At 38.7% G+C, this 10,233-nt stretch overlaps 1 long non-coding RNA gene across 1 annotated transcript; it reads left to right on the top strand.

Annotated features, from left to right (window-relative positions):
- Positions 1-2,852: 2,852 nt before the first annotated feature.
- On the top strand, positions 2,853-9,946 carry LOC126827011 (uncharacterized). Its single transcript, XR_007682537.2, has 4 exons — positions 2,853-3,108; positions 4,678-4,801; positions 7,267-7,424; positions 8,098-9,946. It is a non-coding gene; the product is annotated as an uncharacterized LOC126827011 (long non-coding RNA).
- Positions 9,947-10,233: the final 287 nt, after the last annotated feature.

The following is a 10,233-nucleotide window of genomic DNA, read 5'->3' as shown; positions in this document are numbered from 1 at the left end:
TGAAAACAGCGTGGATTAAGCTGCGGGAGATTTGATATTTTCCGAAAAATTCAATGATATGTAACAAAATATTCCAAAAACCAAATATCCAGATTGGACGAGGAAATTCCAATGATTTCCCCCTTTTTTTGTTATATATGTAGGGGCTCAAAGTAAGCTTCACCAATCCAGATTAACAGCCATAATTTTCTTTCCATCCTTTTCCGCTTTATTTATTGACGTTATATACTGACGTTGAAATCGATTTTATGCAAATAAACAGCGGAAATATAGATTTAAAAGAATCCGTTTAGAAAGGCTTTGAACGGTTAAAATGGTTAAAGGGGAGTAACTATAATTTAACGGAAAGGTTGTGGTTCTCACAGTTGGTTTAAACTTTCCGTTATTGATGGTCGGAGCTCGAGATTAATTCATTAAGAATTTAAAAGTGGATAACCTCGCTATTCTAGACTGAAGCTAAATAGTTAATTGAATGTGGGACAAGCAAACTGGGGGGAAGCTCTTTATATCGATACCTGTTTATTGTACCAAACAATAAATATTTCTGTTGACAGCTAGGGTGTGTGGATGGCTGAATGGTTAGCGTATGAGCGCTGTATCAGAAAGTCTGTCATTGAGTCAACTGGCGTGGTTTCGATTCCCCAGTTGTACGTGACAAGGAGTAGGGTCGCCTGTCCAACCTACTTTTTTTGTCCGGGTCTTCCGGTTTCCTCCCACTGCTAAAGACCGCCTAAGCGCAAGAGAATTGTTGAAATAGAACTGAATCATGTTAGTCCCGAAATGACCTAGTTTGTGTCAAGTGAACGTTAAACCCCATTTCTCTCTCTCTGTTGACAGGACTACTTTATATCAGGCCCGTATCACTGCCCCTCCGAAGCTAGCAAGCTGGCTACGGGCCTGCTTTAAATGGGTGTAAGCTTTATATGGTAGTGTCGGAATTATCTGTTGACGGAGGGAGAGAATAATCGGGTTTAATGTCCGCTCAACACAAACTAAGTCATTTTAGGATCCAAATTTTGTTCAATTCTCTTTCAATTAGCATTCGGAGAAACCGGAAAAACCCACGGGGCTTGTCACGTACAAGCGGGGAATCAAAACCACGCCACTTGAAGACCTTATCATGCAACGCGCACACGTTAACTATTTAGCCACCCCAACCCTATCTGTTGACGGAAATACTTTATAATAGGATTGTCACGAGCATCGGTTGTCTTTAATCATTCTTTTTGTTTCAAGTTCAGCTCCTTTTCCACTTCTAGGACGTTAAACTCAGACCATTCATTCATTCATTCATTCATAAAACTTCAAATGTGACTGAGTGGAAACACATCTACGCCAATGTTACACACCAAGACTTAGTAAAATGTAGTAGAGTAATTTTATTTATTGTATGGACATTTTAATATGGTCACAATTCTAATTTACTCTTAGATAATATGTTACACATCACTGCATCTTTAAACTGTTCTGTTCTATACACTCTTCTTAAAGGTATACAGTGAGTTAGAGTTCACTCAACCTGCTCACTGGTGTTTCATTTTCACCTTTGACCCGAAGGTTTCTTGGAGTTGTTTGTAAAATCATCTTGGTCACTATTAGATAGGATTTGGTAGAGTAAGGTTGTATGTTTCATCCAACCTTGGTATCATTTTTATATTTAGAGTTTCTTGTCGATTCGATTGTTATTTTCATCAATCGTGTGTAATAGTATTTATTAGTATCATTATTATCTACAGATTTGTTGTTTACAGTTAAAAAGAGCGTATAAGGTACTTCACCTCATTCCAGTCTCTGGCTACTTCCATTTAAAAACCCCTTCTTGGGTTGTTTTTTTACTGAATATTAAATAAACTGTTGTGAAACTGAACCCTTGTGTGGTCGTTTTATAGATAATTTGACCCCCTATAACAAAAATAAGACATGTTCCCTTTACTAATAAATGACTGGACAATAAAATGTTACACACCAAGACTAATAAATGACTGGACAATAAAATGCAAACTGTATAAATTTATTCTGTATAAAATGGTACAACTTCATTATATTGTTGTTACTATGCAGACAGGCTGTACTTGATTACGGCAATGTTACACTACTAAATGAAATGAAATGAAATGAGGCTTTATTTCCTACTGATCTGCTCCGACTGGGCTAAGGGAGACGGGCATACACCACACTGGCAGTGTGCTCTTGGGGAAATTTTGTTTGGACAGCGGCACTACGGCCTACTCTTATATCGAAATCCAACTGCCAAGGCTTCTTTGATGTGCACTCCCTCCGTCCTGCAACACCGACAACGGGAAATCCCACTGAACTTTCTCGGCCAACACCATGATCGAGCGCGAGAACTCCAGGTAAGTGAGCAACATCTTACTCACTGAGTCACCGCGGCTCCGATATTCCACTACAACGCTGTTATGTTTTATACCTGCACATATTCAATATATTTTGTTTTGTTTTCAACTACCGATAACAATGTCGGAGAATGCTTGATCAGAGACGGTACTGCACATATGACGTCATATGTGGATTGTGCGTTAGGGATTAGGGTAAGGGTAAGACTTGGTCCAGAGTTAGGGTTAGGGTTACTGTTAGCCCTGTTTACATCTCGAGACGTTGACCAAATCTACAGGTCCTAACCCTTACCCAAACCCTAGCATATGACGTCATTTGTGCTAAAATGTGCAGGACCGTCGCCGATGTATTGTTCCCCTTTAAATTTTATGTCAGCATACAACCATTGACTGTGTTCTCAGTTACGTCGGCAAATATAACAAAGGACTTGCTCCTTAGTGAATCAGTGCATATCAAATAACACACTTTTAACTGTATAGCGGATCACATGACCTCGGTGAATGTGCACAGTGTATTGTAATACTATATTTAAATAAAGGTGTCGTAACAACATGTCGACTGGACAGATTATTGTACGTTTTATCGAACACATAGATGTATTCATTTAGTTATTTTGTTGAAGACTAAATTTGTGTTATTTAATTTTAGTTTTACCTGGTTAACTATAACCCGTAGAATCGAATCAATATTTAGTAATGGCCGCGGTGTTCAATATAACGCTGTATCTATCCTGTTTATACTCGTTTATACAAGGTAAAGTTTCATGTTTACACCAGTTAAACCAGGTAGTTTTATTAGACGTATACCTCATGTATTGACAATGGTGGGCTGGTATATATCATGTATTAGCAATGGTAGGCGTCTATATATCATGTATTTATTATGGTATATATCATGTTTGTACAAGGATACAAGTTGTAAAATACAACGTGTTTACTATAGTTAGACCTGTAGTAAAGATACAAGTATTATAATAATTGATCAGCCTACAGCATGTTTACTGACTGGTATGAGAACACTTGAACGCATAAGGCTGCTATTACATAGGGGTATACGGTATTCGGAATACGTTTAGAGGTATACGTGAATACTTGTGTTCGAACAACAGAAATTTGCTTAGCGGTTTACATCGGACTATACGGGTAAACTTGCTTCAGGAAGAAGTAAATTCCATGGGATGAGTAGAAAATGGTGCATTTGTGTTGTAAAAAGTTCGAATCAAACGTTCTGAACATCGATGGACATATCTCTAGGCATGGTAGACTATTCTAGATTATCATGAACAGTGATTTCCAGTTATCCCCCCCCCCTCCTAATATAATGAGCCGACTCAAAGCCTGACCTTCACGCCACCATACTTTACGGCTAACTGACGAAAACCTCAGAAAGCATATCTGTGCATTGTCCACCTTACATTATAATCTGTCTGTGTATCGTCTACCCTACGTTACGATCTGTCTGTCTACCTTACATTATAATCTGTCTGAGTATCGTCTACCTTAGATTACGATCTTACATTATAATCTGTCTGTGTATCGTCTACCCTACAGTATAATCTGTCTGAGTATCGTCTGCCTTACGTTACGATCTGTCTGTCTACCTTACATTATAATCTGTCTGTTTACCGTTTACCCTACGTTACGATCTGTCTGTGTATCGTCTACCCTACATTATAATCTGTCGGTGTATCGTCTACCCTACGTTACGACCTGTCTGTCTACCTTACATTATAATCGGCTATCGTCTAGCCTACATGATCTGTCTGTGTATCGTCTAGCCTACATGATCTGTCTGTCTATCGTCTACCCTACATTTTGATCTGTTTGTGCATCTATTATCTGTATGTGTATCGTCTACCCTACATTATGATCTGTCTGTGTAAAGATGATCTGTACGTGTATCGTCTACACTGCATTATGATCTGATTGTGTATCGTCTATTTTAGATTGATCTCGTTTCGGTAATTAGATGGTGTAAATGGTATTAGGAACAAGGAACAAACATGAAGAGTGTCGCCCCCTGCGAACGCACGCCAACAAGAGCAATAACAAGATAAATAGTGCTCGGTATGGTGGTGGTGGGGAGGGGGGGCAGCTCCCAAACGTTCGCAACCACCGGTATGGATTAATTAAGACAACTGACTTTCTAGATCTGTGGCCATGGTGGCTCAGTGAGTAAGAGGTCCTGAGTTCGATCCCTGCGTTGGCCGAGAAAGTTCAAAGGGATTTTCCGGATTGGTCCACACTTGTCAGCGGAGGAGGTTTCAGTATGATAATTAAATTAAATAAAAACTAATTACCCTCAAATCTGTTTTATTTCAAGTTGGTACAGCCTTTAACTGTGACTATTATGAATCCGCTACCAGTTCAAAGTCTAGGTATTGTCCCTATGGCTGCTGTATTACCGGAAGTGACGCCACATATTTTGATGTATGCTGCACTAACAGGTAACATGATAGTTTTTACTCAAATTAAACGATGAATACTTAAATATAAGAAATATACGTAAAGTAAATTAAGAAAGTTAGTAAGTAAATATATGTAAGAGTGTGAGGATATGCGAGAGTGGGCGTTAGAGTGAGGGTGAGTGTGAGAGGAAAAGTGAAAGTGAATGTGAGTTTGAGGGTGAGAGTGAGTGTGAGAGTGAAATTGAGTGTGAGCGTGAGTGTCAGAGTGAAAGTGAGTGTGAGTTTGAGCGTGAGTTTGAGCGTGAGTGTCAGAGTGAAAGTGAGTGTGAGCGTGAGTGTGGGCGTGAGTGTCAGAGTGAAATTGAGTGTGAGCGTGAGTGTCAGAGTGAAAGTGAGTGTCAGAGTGAAAGTGAGTGTGAACGTGAGCGTGAGTGTGAGAGTGGTTGGGAAAGTGAGTTTGCGGGTGAAAGTGAGTGCGAGTGGGAGTTTGAGAGCTGGAGTGTGAGAAATGAAATGAAATGGGGTTTAACGTCCTACTGTTTTGCGTCTGGAGTGTGAGCGTGAAACGGGTGGTGGGGTGGGGGGAAATCTACGAGGCTGGACAAGCGACCCGACTCCTGTCACGTACAAGTTGAGATTTAAAACAAATCAAAGTCTAAGGAGCTGTTTTATATTATGTTCTCGGTTTGCTGGACTCTACACGAAATGGGGTTTAAAGCTCTAGTGGTTGTTGGGCTCTAAACATATCTAACTGTAATGAATAATATATTGAAATTGCCAGGAAATATAGCCTACTCTTCCAAAAAAAAAGTAGAGGATATTGAAATGCAAATACCTATGCAGGTTGTGATATGATAAATAGTCATGGACACCTGACATGCTTTGAGAGTATGTTCACATAGGAAGTACTTATCGCCCCAACAGAACCACTGAGCTGCACATGCGACACGTAATAGCACCATACGCATGGGAGGGGTTCATTGACAAATTTGACACTTCAAGTAAGGGTTGATGAAAACTGCCGCGTGCTGGCTTATCTATCCCTGTTTGCTTTCCTATCGGTTCTTGCATAAGATTTACTGTTTAGCGTATCTTTTCTTTAGTGTGTTACGTTTAATTTGATCGGGTGACGTGTTTGTCGACGTCAACGTCAACCGACAACACTGCAAGAATTGGGCGTGGCACTGCAAGAGGAGTGGGTCAGATCCCCCAAATTGTGATTGGACGGTTGATTATGAGCATGTCACGATGAATTGTTGAATGTCTGAGGATTCGTGGAGCAATTACTCATTATGATGGGTGGGTTAGACTGCCCCAAATCGTGATTGGACGGTTGATTATGAGCATGCCACGATAAATTGCTGCATGTCATAGGATTGGTGGAGCAATTACTCATTATTAAGACAAAAATCAAAAAGTCCATTTTCAGTTTTGACGGGTTATCTCTTTGCGAGTGAAATGGGGCCGTCAGGTAAGCCGCCCATATGAACTGTTTATGTTCACGTGTAGGCAATTGGCCTGTTATTAACATACAGTTTTGTATTGTTTCTGAATGTCCCCTACTTTTTTTAAAAAGTATATTGTATCGTAATCTACGCATGCCATAGGATGACAATTTCCATTGATATTAACGACCAGGTCTGTGCGTGGGGTTATAGGAGATTTCTACTATCATGTAATATCTCAATTTATATCAACTCCTCTCTTTTGTTCTAGAATCGAAAATTAGTGTTTCCATTTTCTGCACGGTTTTGGGGAATATTCGTGATTTGGGTGGGTGAGAAAGGATCGAGAAGTAGGGAGATGACTTCACTGTCTGAAGATTCCATTTGACCAGGCCTAGCTAAAACTCAAGACGGTCACACCCCTTCCAATTTTTTTATCAGATAATTTGGACATATAGGCTCTTTGTGGTTGTGAAGATTGATAACACCGGAAGGTTAAAAAAATATATAGATTTAACATTGAAGGCAATCGGTGGGTTATTCTGTTAGAGACGGCCGGGGAGGGGGGGGGGTGGCCGAATGGTTGTACCGGACAAGGAGAGGTTTCTCCAGGTCCTCCGGTTTCCCTCCACTGCTAAAGACCCTTACGCGTAAGCGAATTATTGAAATGAAATTGAACCATATGTTAGTCCCGAAATGATCTGGTTTGTGTCGAGTGGACGTTAAGCCCCCCCCCCCCCCTCTCTCTCTCTCTTGGGGTCAATTACCAGGCCCCGAGTTCACAAAGGATTCTCAGACTTAAGTTGAGAATTTCACAACTTTCAATCACTGTTTATGAGAAATATCTTTGATCCAGATACACAAAACTTTGCATATAGTTTCTTATTGATATATCTGATACATTAAAACAACAAAATTATTATAAAGGGCTATATTTTAGTTAAAATAAGGTGAACAATTTTAAGTAAATTCTCAACTTAAGTCTGAGAATGCTTTGTGAACTCGGGGCCAGTCTGACACCAAATCAATTTTTAATGTATAAAATAAAATGTTTTTCAGTTACAACTCTAATATCGGTATCATCATCATTGTTAGTGTAGTGGCATCAGTTGTCATTATCGTGGTTGCCATAGTTATTATTGTATGTTGTTGCTGTAGGCGAAAATCTGCTGACGGTCAGGTTGCTACAACCCCGAACAAAGCTGTTGTATATTCTAGTAAGTATTTACTAACAATTAATGTGGAGAGTCGCGGTGACTCAGTGTGCAAGACACTGGCTCGCTAGTCTGGGGATGACGTGGGTTGGCAGAGAAACCATTGGCATGCATGTAAAAGAATCCTTGACAGTTGGAATTCAATACAAGAGTAGGCCGTCACGCTGCAATCCGAGCACAGTGTCCCCCATAACACACTGTCTGGTTATGCCCGTCTTCATTAGCTCAGTCGGAGTGGAACAGTAGGGCGCTAAACCCCATTATCCCAGTCGAAGAAAAATACTAGATAGTAGGACGCTAAACCCCATAAGCCCAGCCGGAGCAGAAAAATAGCACGCTAAACCCCAAGTTTCAAATTCATGTAGAATGTGATCAAATATCATAATGATCTACCCATGTTAAAACTTGATTAACAACATTTCGCCAAATACCATACTAATCTATCCATGTTCAAACTGGATTCACAGCATTTCACCAAATACCATAATAATTTATGCATGTTAAATTGGATTTACAGCTTTGGACTAAATATCATAATAATTTATCCATGTTTTAACTGAATTCACAGCATTTGATCAAATTATTTCCAGATCCCATGTAGTATGACCTTTGAATTAGGGTTCTGATAAAACTTATATACATGGAAATATCTTTTCTTGGATCTTTTATCTTACAGATAATGTTGAACAAAGCACGATTCATCCAGGGATTGGTTATCCTCCATCAATTGATTTTAACTTTCAACCATATCACTCACGAAAAGATAACTCATCACTATCTCCAACTGACTATTCTGACCCACCACCATCTTGTGATACATTTACCTCCCCTGGACAAACTAATAAGGGCTTTGAGACTGTGGTTTAATCTTAAACCGCCCGTGATCTCCGAAGGTTTTGTTCATCAACTATACACAATGGTAATAAAGTATCATAACACCCCTATCTGAATATGGTGCTATTGTTTAATCAGATTTGTGCGCCGAGTTACGTTCTCCGAGGACATACATACTAAACAAGCAAAAATGCCAAAAACTGATATATAAGGAGAAGATTTAATGTGATTCCGCCAAGTTCAAAAAATGAACCAAATTCAAACACATATGGCTTGTATAGGTCAATGGGAAATCCTACAGTTCAACTCATTTCATTACATGTTGGTCATAAAACAGTATTGTGTAACATTTCATTTAGACCAGTTTTAGCATGGGCAGAGAATTGTTTAGTGTATTAACTGTTTATAGACAGAGAACGGTGTAGCATAATTAACTGTATAGAAAGAGAAATGCTTATTATATTAACTGTATATAGACAGCAAACTGTTTATTATATTAATTGTGTATAGACAGATGATGGTTTATTATATTAACTGTATACAGACAGGGAACTGTTTATTCTATTTTAAATATGTATATACAGGTAGCGGTTTATTATATAAACTGTTTATAGACAGAGAACTGTTTATTATATAAACTGTATATAGCCAGAGAACGTCTTAATATTTTAATATTCTTTATATTTCCCGGTGATTTGCTGTTATCGGCGCCGTCCACGATATATTTAATGAAAAGGAAACTTCAATCACTGTATGATTTTAAAGAGATGGAAATATTTAACCTTATTGAATCCACACAGTTGATTTGTAAGTAATTCACAGATCCAGCTATGTGGTTTTTACTACGAGGACTTCTCTTTAAACATACATTATGCAAGAGCTAAATCTGCCAATTGCAGGTCTTTCGTTAGGGCTGAAATGTTATCTAAATTATTAATTAGATATTAATTAACTTATCCAGGCCATAATCAACTCTCGATGGCATCGGATTTCTCCGATATTAAATAGATGAGAACAGTTCAGCCATATTTTGATTTAAGCTAAAAATTGAGGAGCGAGAAATAGCTTCGGATAACCAGTACCGTGGTTGAAATTATTGCACACGTCTTGTCAAATCTGCAAAGGCTAATATCTTCGCTCGCAATAGAGTATTTATCTATGTTCGAACTATCATAGCAAGAATGGCTAGCTCTTTATCGACATCTTACAAAATGATGATACTAAACATCAATCAACATCAATCAGGTCATTTTGGGATTGAGTCAACTGGTGGGGTTTCGATTCCCCGGTTGTACGTGCCAACCTCTTGGGTTTTGTTCGGGTCCCCCTGTTTCCTCTCACTGCTAAAGACCCCTACGCGCAAGCGGATATTGAAATAAAATTGAACCATGTGTTGGTCTCAAAATAACCTAGTTTGTGTCGATTGGACGTTAAACGCCATTTCTCACCCTCTCTCGGTTTTAAAAACATTTCTCACCCTCTCTCGGTTTTAAAGACATTTCTCAAGCTTGTAAACACGACATGTAATGTAAATGACGATATTGGACTAATTCCTGCACTGCTGTGAAAATTAATGGCATAAGACTTTTGGTAGACTATTAGCCGGCAATTAATTTGAAGGAAAGCCTGTTTTTATAAGTTTATGTAACTTTTGTACGATCCATTTATTTTCTGGTAATAAAATATGTTTAAACCAATTAATTTGCCATTATTTTGCCTTCTGTGTCTAATTATGGTTACACTTGCTTTTTCCGAATTTTTCACACTGTGTTGGAGGTGTGTTGCCTACTCCACCTATCTCACTGGGTCATGTTCGATGCTGTGTTTTATATGTGCACCTATTTATTTCAATACATATTTGTAACAAATTCAACTACCAATAACAGATTTAATAATATTTCTTGAAATACGAAACAGGCAATTTAGGAATACTTCATGCCCTCGAGAAATCTGATTTCTAAAGTGTTGAAAATCTCCG

This window comes from Patella vulgata, chromosome 7 (genome assembly GCF_932274485.2).
Source record: "Patella vulgata chromosome 7, xgPatVulg1.2, whole genome shotgun sequence".
NCBI classification, from domain to species: domain Eukaryota; kingdom Metazoa; phylum Mollusca; class Gastropoda; family Patellidae; genus Patella; species Patella vulgata.
The sequence above is the reverse complement of the archived record's forward strand: the minus strand, read 5'-3'. Positions and strand labels throughout refer to the sequence as shown.